A 9,357-nucleotide genomic window follows, 5' to 3' on the forward strand; every position below is an offset into this window, starting at 1 on the left:
TTTTTTTTTAATCGGAACCATCAGCAGCATTTTCGGGTTACTGAAAAAGCTGGTTCAACAAAAGAGCTCGATAGTCATTTTGATACGTCACTGAAAACATCGGACAAGCCAGGAGAGGCTCAGGACCGAGCAGACGGGCGGGTCTCAGCGGCAGGTGGGCTGCGGGAAAGGGGGAATGAGCCTGGGGGCGATAGGCTGGGTCCCTGCGGGGGTGTCACTGCAGGCAGGGGGTCATGTGGGGGTGACAGGCTGGGCCCCTGTGGGGGTGTCAGTGAGGGGCGGGAATCACAGGAGGGCTGACAGGATGGGTCCTGGGGGGAGGAGGGTCATTGAGCGATGGGGATTAGGCAAGGGGTCTCAGAGTGGGTGTCACTGGGGGGCTGGGCAGAGGGGGTCACATGAGGGGGTGATAAGCTGGGCCCCTTCAAGGGAGGGTTGCCAAGTTTGCTGTGAGGTATTCCTGGAGGTTTCATCACATGACAATCATTAATTAAACATAAATTTTTAATTCCTGGAGAATCCAGGACAGACCTGAAGCGTTGTTAACCCTATTTCAGGGGGTTTATTACTGAAGGGGGGCAGGGACAGCGACAGCTCAGTGGTTTGAGCATTGGCCTGCTAAACCCAGGGTTGTGAGCTAAGTCCTTGAAGGGGCCATTTGGGGATTAATCCTGCTTTAAGCAGTGGGTTGGACTAGATGATCTCCTGAGCTCCCTGATAATCTATGATTTTCACCCTGAGGGCTGGTGTGACCCTATGTGTGAAGTCACTGTGCCACTCACTCAGATTTGGCCCCACTCACTCAGTCATGTGAGCAGCACTCCAAGCATCAGCAGGAGGAGCAGCTGGTCCCAGCAGATCAAAGGCATGACCAGCCCAGCCACTTTACGGCTACTGCCTGGGCCAGGGGTGCTCCCCCATGAATTTGGGCCCTGGCCATTGGCCTAGTTTGTTAATCTTGGTTTCTATGAGTCTATGACAGCAAATCTGTCTCCATTAGAGCGAGCCCTGTTCAGACCCAAACCAGCCAGGCTCATACATGGCACCGGCAGCCCCTGTCTCAATCAAAATCATCCCTTCCCTGCCAGTCTGGTACACAGGACAGTCTGCAACTACCAGGAACTTCCTGGGCCTCCTCCTGACCAAGCCCACAGAGCCTGAGTGGGACATGGGAGACCTGGGAGTTGCTCTGCTGAGATGGGTGGCTGCTAGGCACCCTCCCCTTCACTAACACCTAGGCAGGAATTACACTAACAGTGGCTCCCAACCAGGCAAGGGATAGGAACCTGGAGATAGGGGGACGGGGAACAAAGGGACCCAGAGCAAGGGAGCCTCAGCTCCGGGCCCAGGGCAGGGCACCCACCTAGCGCAACGATCACCAGGTTTGGATGCCTGGATGCCAAGTTCTTCAATTGCTGGAAGAGAATAAAGTCAATGATTATTGACGGAGACGCCAACCCGCAGGGACGGTCAGGCCGGGCAGAGTCCAGCTCCCTGCTGCTACCCCGGACCAAGTCAATATCTACCTGCAGAGCTCCCATATGCAGGGTCCAGCCCTGGCTTTCGGGGTCTGCAGCAGGGTGTCTAAACCGGCATCATCTAGCTCAGTGCAGTCAAGCCAGGGACACGTTTCCCTGTTCCCTTTAGGAGACAAGCACCTGTGCTCCCTGCCCTCTCCCTCAATGCGCTCTGATAGCTTCGCATGTGTCCCGTGCAGAACTCATCCGCAGCCTTATGCGCCAGGGAGCGTCAGCCTGGAGCAGGGGCTGAAATCCCCTCCTAAGGTTACTGCAGGGCAAGAATACCCCCCCCCATAATTTTTATTGTCCTTTTGAAGGCTGTGGGAAAAAGGCCCAGGCCTGTAAAGCACGCTCCACCATTGGTTAGCGGTCCTCAATTTTATGTAACCCTTTTTGCCCTTGTGAATGTTAATGGCATCAACATTATGAAACTGTTAACTACACCCATGAGCATAGTTATTGGGCTTCTGATTTTAGGCTTTAACCTGTCAGCACGCCAAACACAAAAGAATTGAAATTGGTGTTTAGCCAGGAAACACGAAAACACTGGAAGTGGTTCCTTGTATCTAAGGTCTCGTCCACAGGATGCAGTAATGTGAACTAAGACACTGCACTTTCTAAAGTTGCATGATGTGGCACACTTAGTTCATCCACAATAGACCCTGCTGTATTACACAATAAAGAGACTCGAGCGTGCTTTACTGTAAAATGAAACAGTGTAGTCACAGCTGCACGTTAGGGTATATTAGAGAGAGCTTAATCATTCCCCCATGTCCTGCTGTACGTTTGACTCATTACATTTAGAACAAGGAGAAAGCCCAGCCCCCCGATTTGGATGTCTATGTCACTCCAAAAATTGTTTCGAAATGAAACTTGAAATGAAAGTGATACAACCCGCCCCCTGAAAACAGGAGCTGTAGTTCCTGTGACTACAGCACAATAGACTAAGCTATATAAGGTAATCAAGAATCTCCTCCTATGATGCAATTTGCTAGAGCAAGCTCCTATTTTGAGGATCTGAGCTTTATTCTCTAATTGACCTCTTGCCTCTGTAACTTGAACTGCATAACCAGGGCTTCCTTTGCATTTAACTCCCTGAAAGGGAAAAGAGACAATAAATAGCAATAATTACCCAAGAAACTGGAGATTTCAAGAGTCAGACACAATTTTAAGTGTCAACACCCAGCAGCCCCCTCCTCTGCACCCACCCAGCTGCGCAGAATTCAACCCCACTCCTGCATGGCAGTCAAGCGTGATAAGGTGGTAACACATAAAGTGAGTCACGGAGGGAGGGGGGGAATGTATTGAGCAGGGGGCAGGGACTCAGGAAAGGGGCATGGCAGGGGTGTTCAGTTTTTGTCCAATTAGAAAGTTGGCAACTCTAAGCCCTCCTGGCATGATGGGGAGACTGGGGCATCTTGGTGTACTGGGGGAATAGAGCCCCTGGCATGGTAGGGAGAATGGGGGCAGGAGGGATAGATGTACACAGAATCTCAGGTGCGGGGCGGAGACTGCAGGATCCTGGTATAGAGAAAGGGAGGGTCACACACAAGCCCTGCCATGGGGCATAAGAGGGAGATGGAGGGCCTGGGGGAGTGGTTATGGGGGTGCACAGAGATGCCCTGCCACAGGGGGGTAAGAGGGAGATGGAGGGCATAGGGGAGTGGCTATGGGGGTGCACACAGATGCCCTGCAATTGAGGATGTGAGGAGAATGGAGGGCATGGGGGGGAGTGGTTATGGGGGTGCAAACAGAGCCCCTGCCATGGGGGTAGGTCAGAGGGTGGACATGGGGGAGTGGCTATAGGGGTGCACGCAGAGCCCCTGCCGTGGGGGTGGGTCAGAGAGAGGACATGGGGGAGTGGCTATAGGGGTGCACGCAGAGCTCCTGCCGTATGGGTGGAGAACAGGGGTCTCTGATATGGGGGAGAATAGAAGGGAGCACACAGAGCCCCTGGCAGTGGGGGAGTTGCAGGGAGTCCCTGAAACAGAGGGGATGGGAGGGAGCACCCGGAGAACTTGTGGGTGGACTGATGGGACACTAACTATTGTAACTTGGGCTTTCCTTGTTGACCATATAAATATCATGAAGTGGGTTATAGCCACGAAAGCTTATGCCCAAATAAATTTGTTAGTCAATAACGTGCTACAAGGACTCCTTGTTTTTTTGGGGGGGAGTGGGGGGGTTGTGCTCCCTGTTTGACTCCTGCTAACTCCCTGTGCCAGAGTCCTCATCCACAGCGGTGCAAAGCGTGTGCATGTGTGTGTGTACGAGTGCACGTGTGTGGGTGTGACCGCTTTGCTGCCTCCCAGAGGTGGGAGCAATGGACCCCTGCTCAGCCTGCACTCTGTACACGTGGCAGTGATGCCATAAAGTGACAGGCTGGGGGGAGGCCCCAGCCACAAGCACTTTGACTGGCCATCCCTGGGGCTGGAGCTGTTCCCCCCCAGAGGGGAGGGCAGCGGCAGGGGGCTGGGCTTCTCTCTGCAAACAGGAAGCAAAGGGAAGAGTCTATAAATCTATATTTTTACAAGAATGGAAGAATACAGCAAACAAGTACAAACCTGAAAGTCCCCAGCGTGTGCCAGGCCATCAGTGATAAAGGTGCTGGAGGCCAATTAGAAAACTCAGTTCCTGGTGTGGGGTTCAGTAATCGCTCGGCCCAAGGTGCTGGAGAAATCCTCTGTATTCAACCAGGCAGCTCCAACTCCCTCTCCCTCACAGGAGGCGGCTCCGGCACCCGCTCCCCAGCCTGCTGGCCTGGGAGGCTAACCCAACCCACTGACAGGTACAGGTCCGCACCACACCTGAGAGCTAAACTCAACTGCACGGGCAAACTGGAGCAACCCCCGCCCCTGGCTGGAGACATGAGCCCCTCGCTCTGACACCAGCTGCCAGAGCGCCCAGCAGGAGGGGAGGGTCCCAGCTTCCTATCAGCCCAAACTGAGCAGCAGAACATTGTCCTGATCAGCTGCTGGGAGCCAGTGACTCGTTCGCTTGGGCACTGGCATCCCCACGCTCTCAGCTGGCCCCAGAATCAGAGTAAAACAGGTCCTGCAGAGCAGCTCATTTGAACCTTCTGTGCAGAGAGCCCTGCCAGCGTGAGCCCTCTCGCCCTGCAGCTCTCTCCTGTCAGCCCTGGCCTGGCCCATGGAGCTTCCTCCCTCCCGTGTGCGTACATGGGTAAATGCATAGCTCCATACATGGCTCCAGCGTGGCTGCTGTCAAGGGCTGTGCTGTTCTGTACGACCAAGGCTGTGCTCGCAGCTTTGTATTGTTCCAAGTCAGGCCCCTGGCACGTGCAGCACCTTGTCTTTGGAGATTGGCTAATGGCTAGTGGAGCTTCACCCCGACCTCACTAATCACGTGGACGAAGCTGCATGTGGTGACATTACAGGGGAGAGGTGCTCGATTATTGCCCCGATGTCCTTGGCAGCCAGCTGTAGCCAGCTGTAGCCAGGCAGAGAGCGGCTCTAACCCCACAGACTGCCGGGCAGGAGCCGAGCTGCACTGGACAGAGTATGGTTCTCCCCAGCTTTGCCAGCCCCTCCTTCGTGGGCAGGTCTCCAGAGAGCCAGAGCAGCCTTGCCCGTAGCTCCCGCTCTCGCTCCAGCCCCCTGGCTCTGCCGTAGTACTCCCCGAAGAGAGATAGGGAACATGCACGGAGCCGACTGTTATAACATTGAACTGAGCAGAGCCCCACACCAGCGAAGTTCTGACAACTTGCGTGACGCCTGACTGCTGATCTGCGAAAGTGAGCTCATACTGAGAATCGCGATCTAACATGAAGAAAACCATGAAGCTAGGGAACCCCTTTAACCCCTCACTGCAAATCCCACAGAGTTAGAAATATAATGGGGAAGAAACATGTAATTTAATTTGTAAGGCTCGGGCAGAGACCGTAGCTTTGAAATGTAAACTATTGGCAAACTATTACCATGGCTGTTAAATGGTTTAAAACAGCATGCACAAAATTGGGAAGTAAGTAGTAACAAAGAAAGAGTTCAAAAATCAAAGAAGCTTACACAGCCCTCTAGGAATGCTCCACCCCCTTTGTGCAGGGCGGTAAGCAGCCAGAGGCAACCAGCACAGGAACATGAATAAAGACATTGAAAACAGCTGTAAGACACCTACAGAAAAGAGATATGGCCATCCCCTGTTATAGATAGTTGTGGTCAAGAGCAGGCTTTCAGGTAGCACCCCTGTGGCCCTGAAGAATGGGAAAGAAATGCGAAAACAAGGGGGACAATTAAAACCTGAAATGGGGTCGCAATGCAAGTGCAGCCACCCACCCCTTGTGATAAAGCCGGTTCTGGTTAAAACCTAAATCAGGCTCCTAGACGGGTGCCTGTCAGAAGGGAAGAAAGTGAAACGGCGAGAGCTGAAGTGAGGAGCAGGCGGGGGAAAGCTTGTCACCTGCCCCTCAGATTCTGCAGTGCTCTGTCCACATCTCCAGCAGTCTCTCTAGCCAGCCAGGCTGGTCCCGGCCATGAGTTTGCCTGTCCCTAGGCTTCGCGTCTCCTTGACCATCCCAGCTCGCTCTGCATGGGCCTTGTCCCCTGTCTAACATCTCTTCCACCGCACCTTTCCCCGTGGCCCTGCCCACCTGTCTTCTCCCTTTATTTCTGCCTGTTTGTAAAGCCAGCATTGCAGCTTCTATGGCACGAACTGTCAGGGCCGCTTTAGGTGATTCCTCCCCCGAATCAGGCCCGTACCCTAAGAACAGTGCAACTTCTTAATTTTTCACTCACCGGCAGCAGTCTGGTCTTTGGTGGCAGTACGGTGGAGGGTCCTTCATGGCTGCGGAAGGCCCGGAGCGAGTGAAGGACCACTGCCAGTGTTGCCGAAGACCCGGACCGCGTCGTTATTCAAATCGGGCCCAACTTCCTAAGCCGTCCCTGACATTTCCCGTCCTGGCCTGCTGCGCGTCATTATGGGAGCATGTTTGAAGCACTGCATCGATTGCCCCATACACAGGGAATGTCTAGACATCCATGGGCAGAGCATCTTGTCCTGGGGCCAGTTCGGCACTCAAAACGGGGGACACGGGTAGCGCGCTTGGCCTCCCTTGATGGCACATAAAAAACCCTGCAGCGTAAGGACCCCCCCCCCCCCCCACCGCCTCTCCCCTCCCCCTCCGCCCCACCCGCCCCCGACCCAGCCGCCTGTCCCCCGCCCGGTGGCAGGGTGCCTTGGCACCTTCATGAGGGAAAAGAAAGTCAGTGCTCTCAATATAGATGCAGAGCACGAGGGCCCGTAGGACCCGCCAGAGGAGAAAAAGAGCGCACAAAGGTTCATTCATCCTGCCATCCTGCTTACATCTGCAACCTTCAACAGCTGGGGGAGAAGGGACCAAATCCCACCTCAATGGGGAAGGAGGTACCTGGGGTTGTGAAGGGACAGCACCGCCCCCTAGGGTTGCCAGATGTCCGGTTTACCACACACAACCCAGGTCGTAAAGGGACCCTGGTGGCCTCCAGTCAGCACCGTAAAAGCCTGTCCGGCGGTGCAGCAGGGCTAAGGCAGGCTAAAGGTTCCGACCTGTCTGGCTCCAAGCTGCACCAGAAGCGGCAGCCAGGTTGGCTCCTAGGCCAGGGGGGCCATGGGACTTTGCACACTGCCCCACCCTGAGCTACGCAGTTTTCCCGGCCAATGGAGCTGGGGTGGGGGCAAACGCCTCAAGGCGAGAGCCAGTGCAGCGGAGCCTCTGGCCCCCACCTAGGACCCAGACTTGCTGGCTGGCCACTTCCAGGGCGCAGCGGCAGTGCCAGGCAAGGCCAAGACAGCGGCCTTAGACACCGCACTGCCGCCCGGGAACTGCTGGGGTAAGCTTGCCGCCCCCACGTCCCAAGCCCTTACCACAATCCTGAGGCCTCCCAACCCGAGCCCCTCCTGCACTCAAACTGCATCCTGCTCACCCCAAGAGCCCTCACTCCTCTGCACCCGCAACGTCCCTCGTACCTAACCCAGCGGCCCCCTCCTGCACCCTCATCCTTCCCCCGAGCCCACACCCTGCACCCTCACCACCCTACCTCAACCACAGTCCTACCCCACACACATACATCTCTGAAATCCTTGCCTCACCCTCCAGCTTGGAGTCTCCTCCTGCACCAAAACCCCTCATCCCAAGCTCACTCATTAGCCACAAAATGCATCCAGAGCCTCACCGCCCTCCTGCAGCCAACTCCCTGCCGCAGCCCAGAGCCCCTCTCTGCACCCTGAATCCCTCATTTCTGGCCCCATCCCGCAAAGCACACCCCAGTAAGAGCCCTCACCCTCTCCCACCACCGCCAACCCTGCTCCAGCCAGTGAAAGTGAGTGAGGTGGGGGAACGTGAGTCAAGGAGGGAGGGGGGAATGTAGTGAGCAGGGGGCAGGGACTCAGGAAAGGGGCATGGCGAGGATTTCGGTTTCTCCAGTTAGAAAGTTGGGCAATCTAAAGCCCTCCTGCATGATGGGGAGACTGGGGGCATCCTTGGGGTGTACTGGGGGAATAGAGCCCCTGGGCATGGTAGGGAGCAGGGCAGCAGGGAATAGATGTACACAGAATCTCAGGTTGGGGGCGAGACTGAGGTCCTGACTATAGAGAAAGGGAGGGTCACACACAGGCTGCCATGGGGGGTAAGAGGGAATGGAGGGCCTGGGGGAGTAGTTAGGGGTGCACACAGATGCCCTGCCATGGGGTGTAAAAAGGGCTGGAGGCCATTAAAAAAAAGGGGGATGGGAGTGGGGGAAAAAAAAAATATGGGGGTGCACACAGATGCTTGGCCATTGGGGGTAAAAGAGGGATGGAGGGCCTAGGGGACGTGGGTATGGGGCTGCCACAGATGCCCTGCCATTGGGGCATGTTGAGGAGAATGGAGGGCATGGGGAGTGGTTTGGGTTGCGCAACAGCGCCCCTGCGTGGGTTGTGGGTCCAGAGAGAGTACATGGGGGAGTGGCTGTAGGGGTGCAACGCAGAGCCTGCCATATGGGTGGAGAACAGGGGTCTCTGGTTTTATGGGAGAAATAGAAGGGAGCACACAGAGGCCCCTGCAGTGGGGAAAGATCTGGGGAGTTGCAGGGAGTCCCTGAAAATAGAGGGGATGAGAGGGCGGCACCCGGAAGAACTTGTGGTGGACTGATGGGACACAACTATTGTACTTGGGCTCTGCCTTGTTGGCCATATAAGTGTCATGAAGTGGGTTATAGGCCACGAAGCTTATGCCCAAATAAATTTGTGAAGTCAATAATTCAGACAGGCAGCTCCAACTGGCCTCTGCTCACAGGAGGAGGCTCCGGCAACCCCTCCCAGCCTGGCCTGGCCTGGAGGCTAACCAACCCATGACAGTACAGGTCCCCACTGCACCTGAAGCTAAACGCTCACCTGCACCGGCAAACTGGCGGGGAATCCCCGGCCGCTACTGGCAGACATGAGCCTCTCGCTCTGACACCACCTGCCAGAGCGCCCAGCAGGAGGTGGAGGGTTCCCAGCTTCCTATCAGCCACTGAGGCAGCACGAACATTGTCCTGATCAGCTACTGGGCGCCAGTGATCGTTCGCTTGGGACTGGGCATCCCCAGGCTTCAGCTGGGCCCCAAAATCAGCGTAATTAACCAGGTCCTGTCGAGCAGCTCATTTGAATCTCCTGTGCAGAGAGCCTGCCAGCGTGCGCCCTCTCGCTGGCAGCTTCTCCTGTCAGCCTGGGCCGCCCAGGAGCTTCCCCCTCCGTGTAGTACAAGGGTTAAATGCATAGTCCATACATGGCTCCAGCGTGCTGCCTGTCAAGGGCTGTGCCGATCCCTAACGACAGGCTGTGCTGGCAGCTTGTATTGTTCAAGTCAGGCCCTCCACGGCAA

The sequence above is a fragment of the Chelonoidis abingdonii genome, unplaced genomic scaffold, assembly GCF_003597395.2.
Source record: "Chelonoidis abingdonii isolate Lonesome George unplaced genomic scaffold, CheloAbing_2.0 scaffold0005, whole genome shotgun sequence".
Taxonomy (NCBI): domain Eukaryota; kingdom Metazoa; phylum Chordata; order Testudines; family Testudinidae; genus Chelonoidis; species Chelonoidis abingdonii.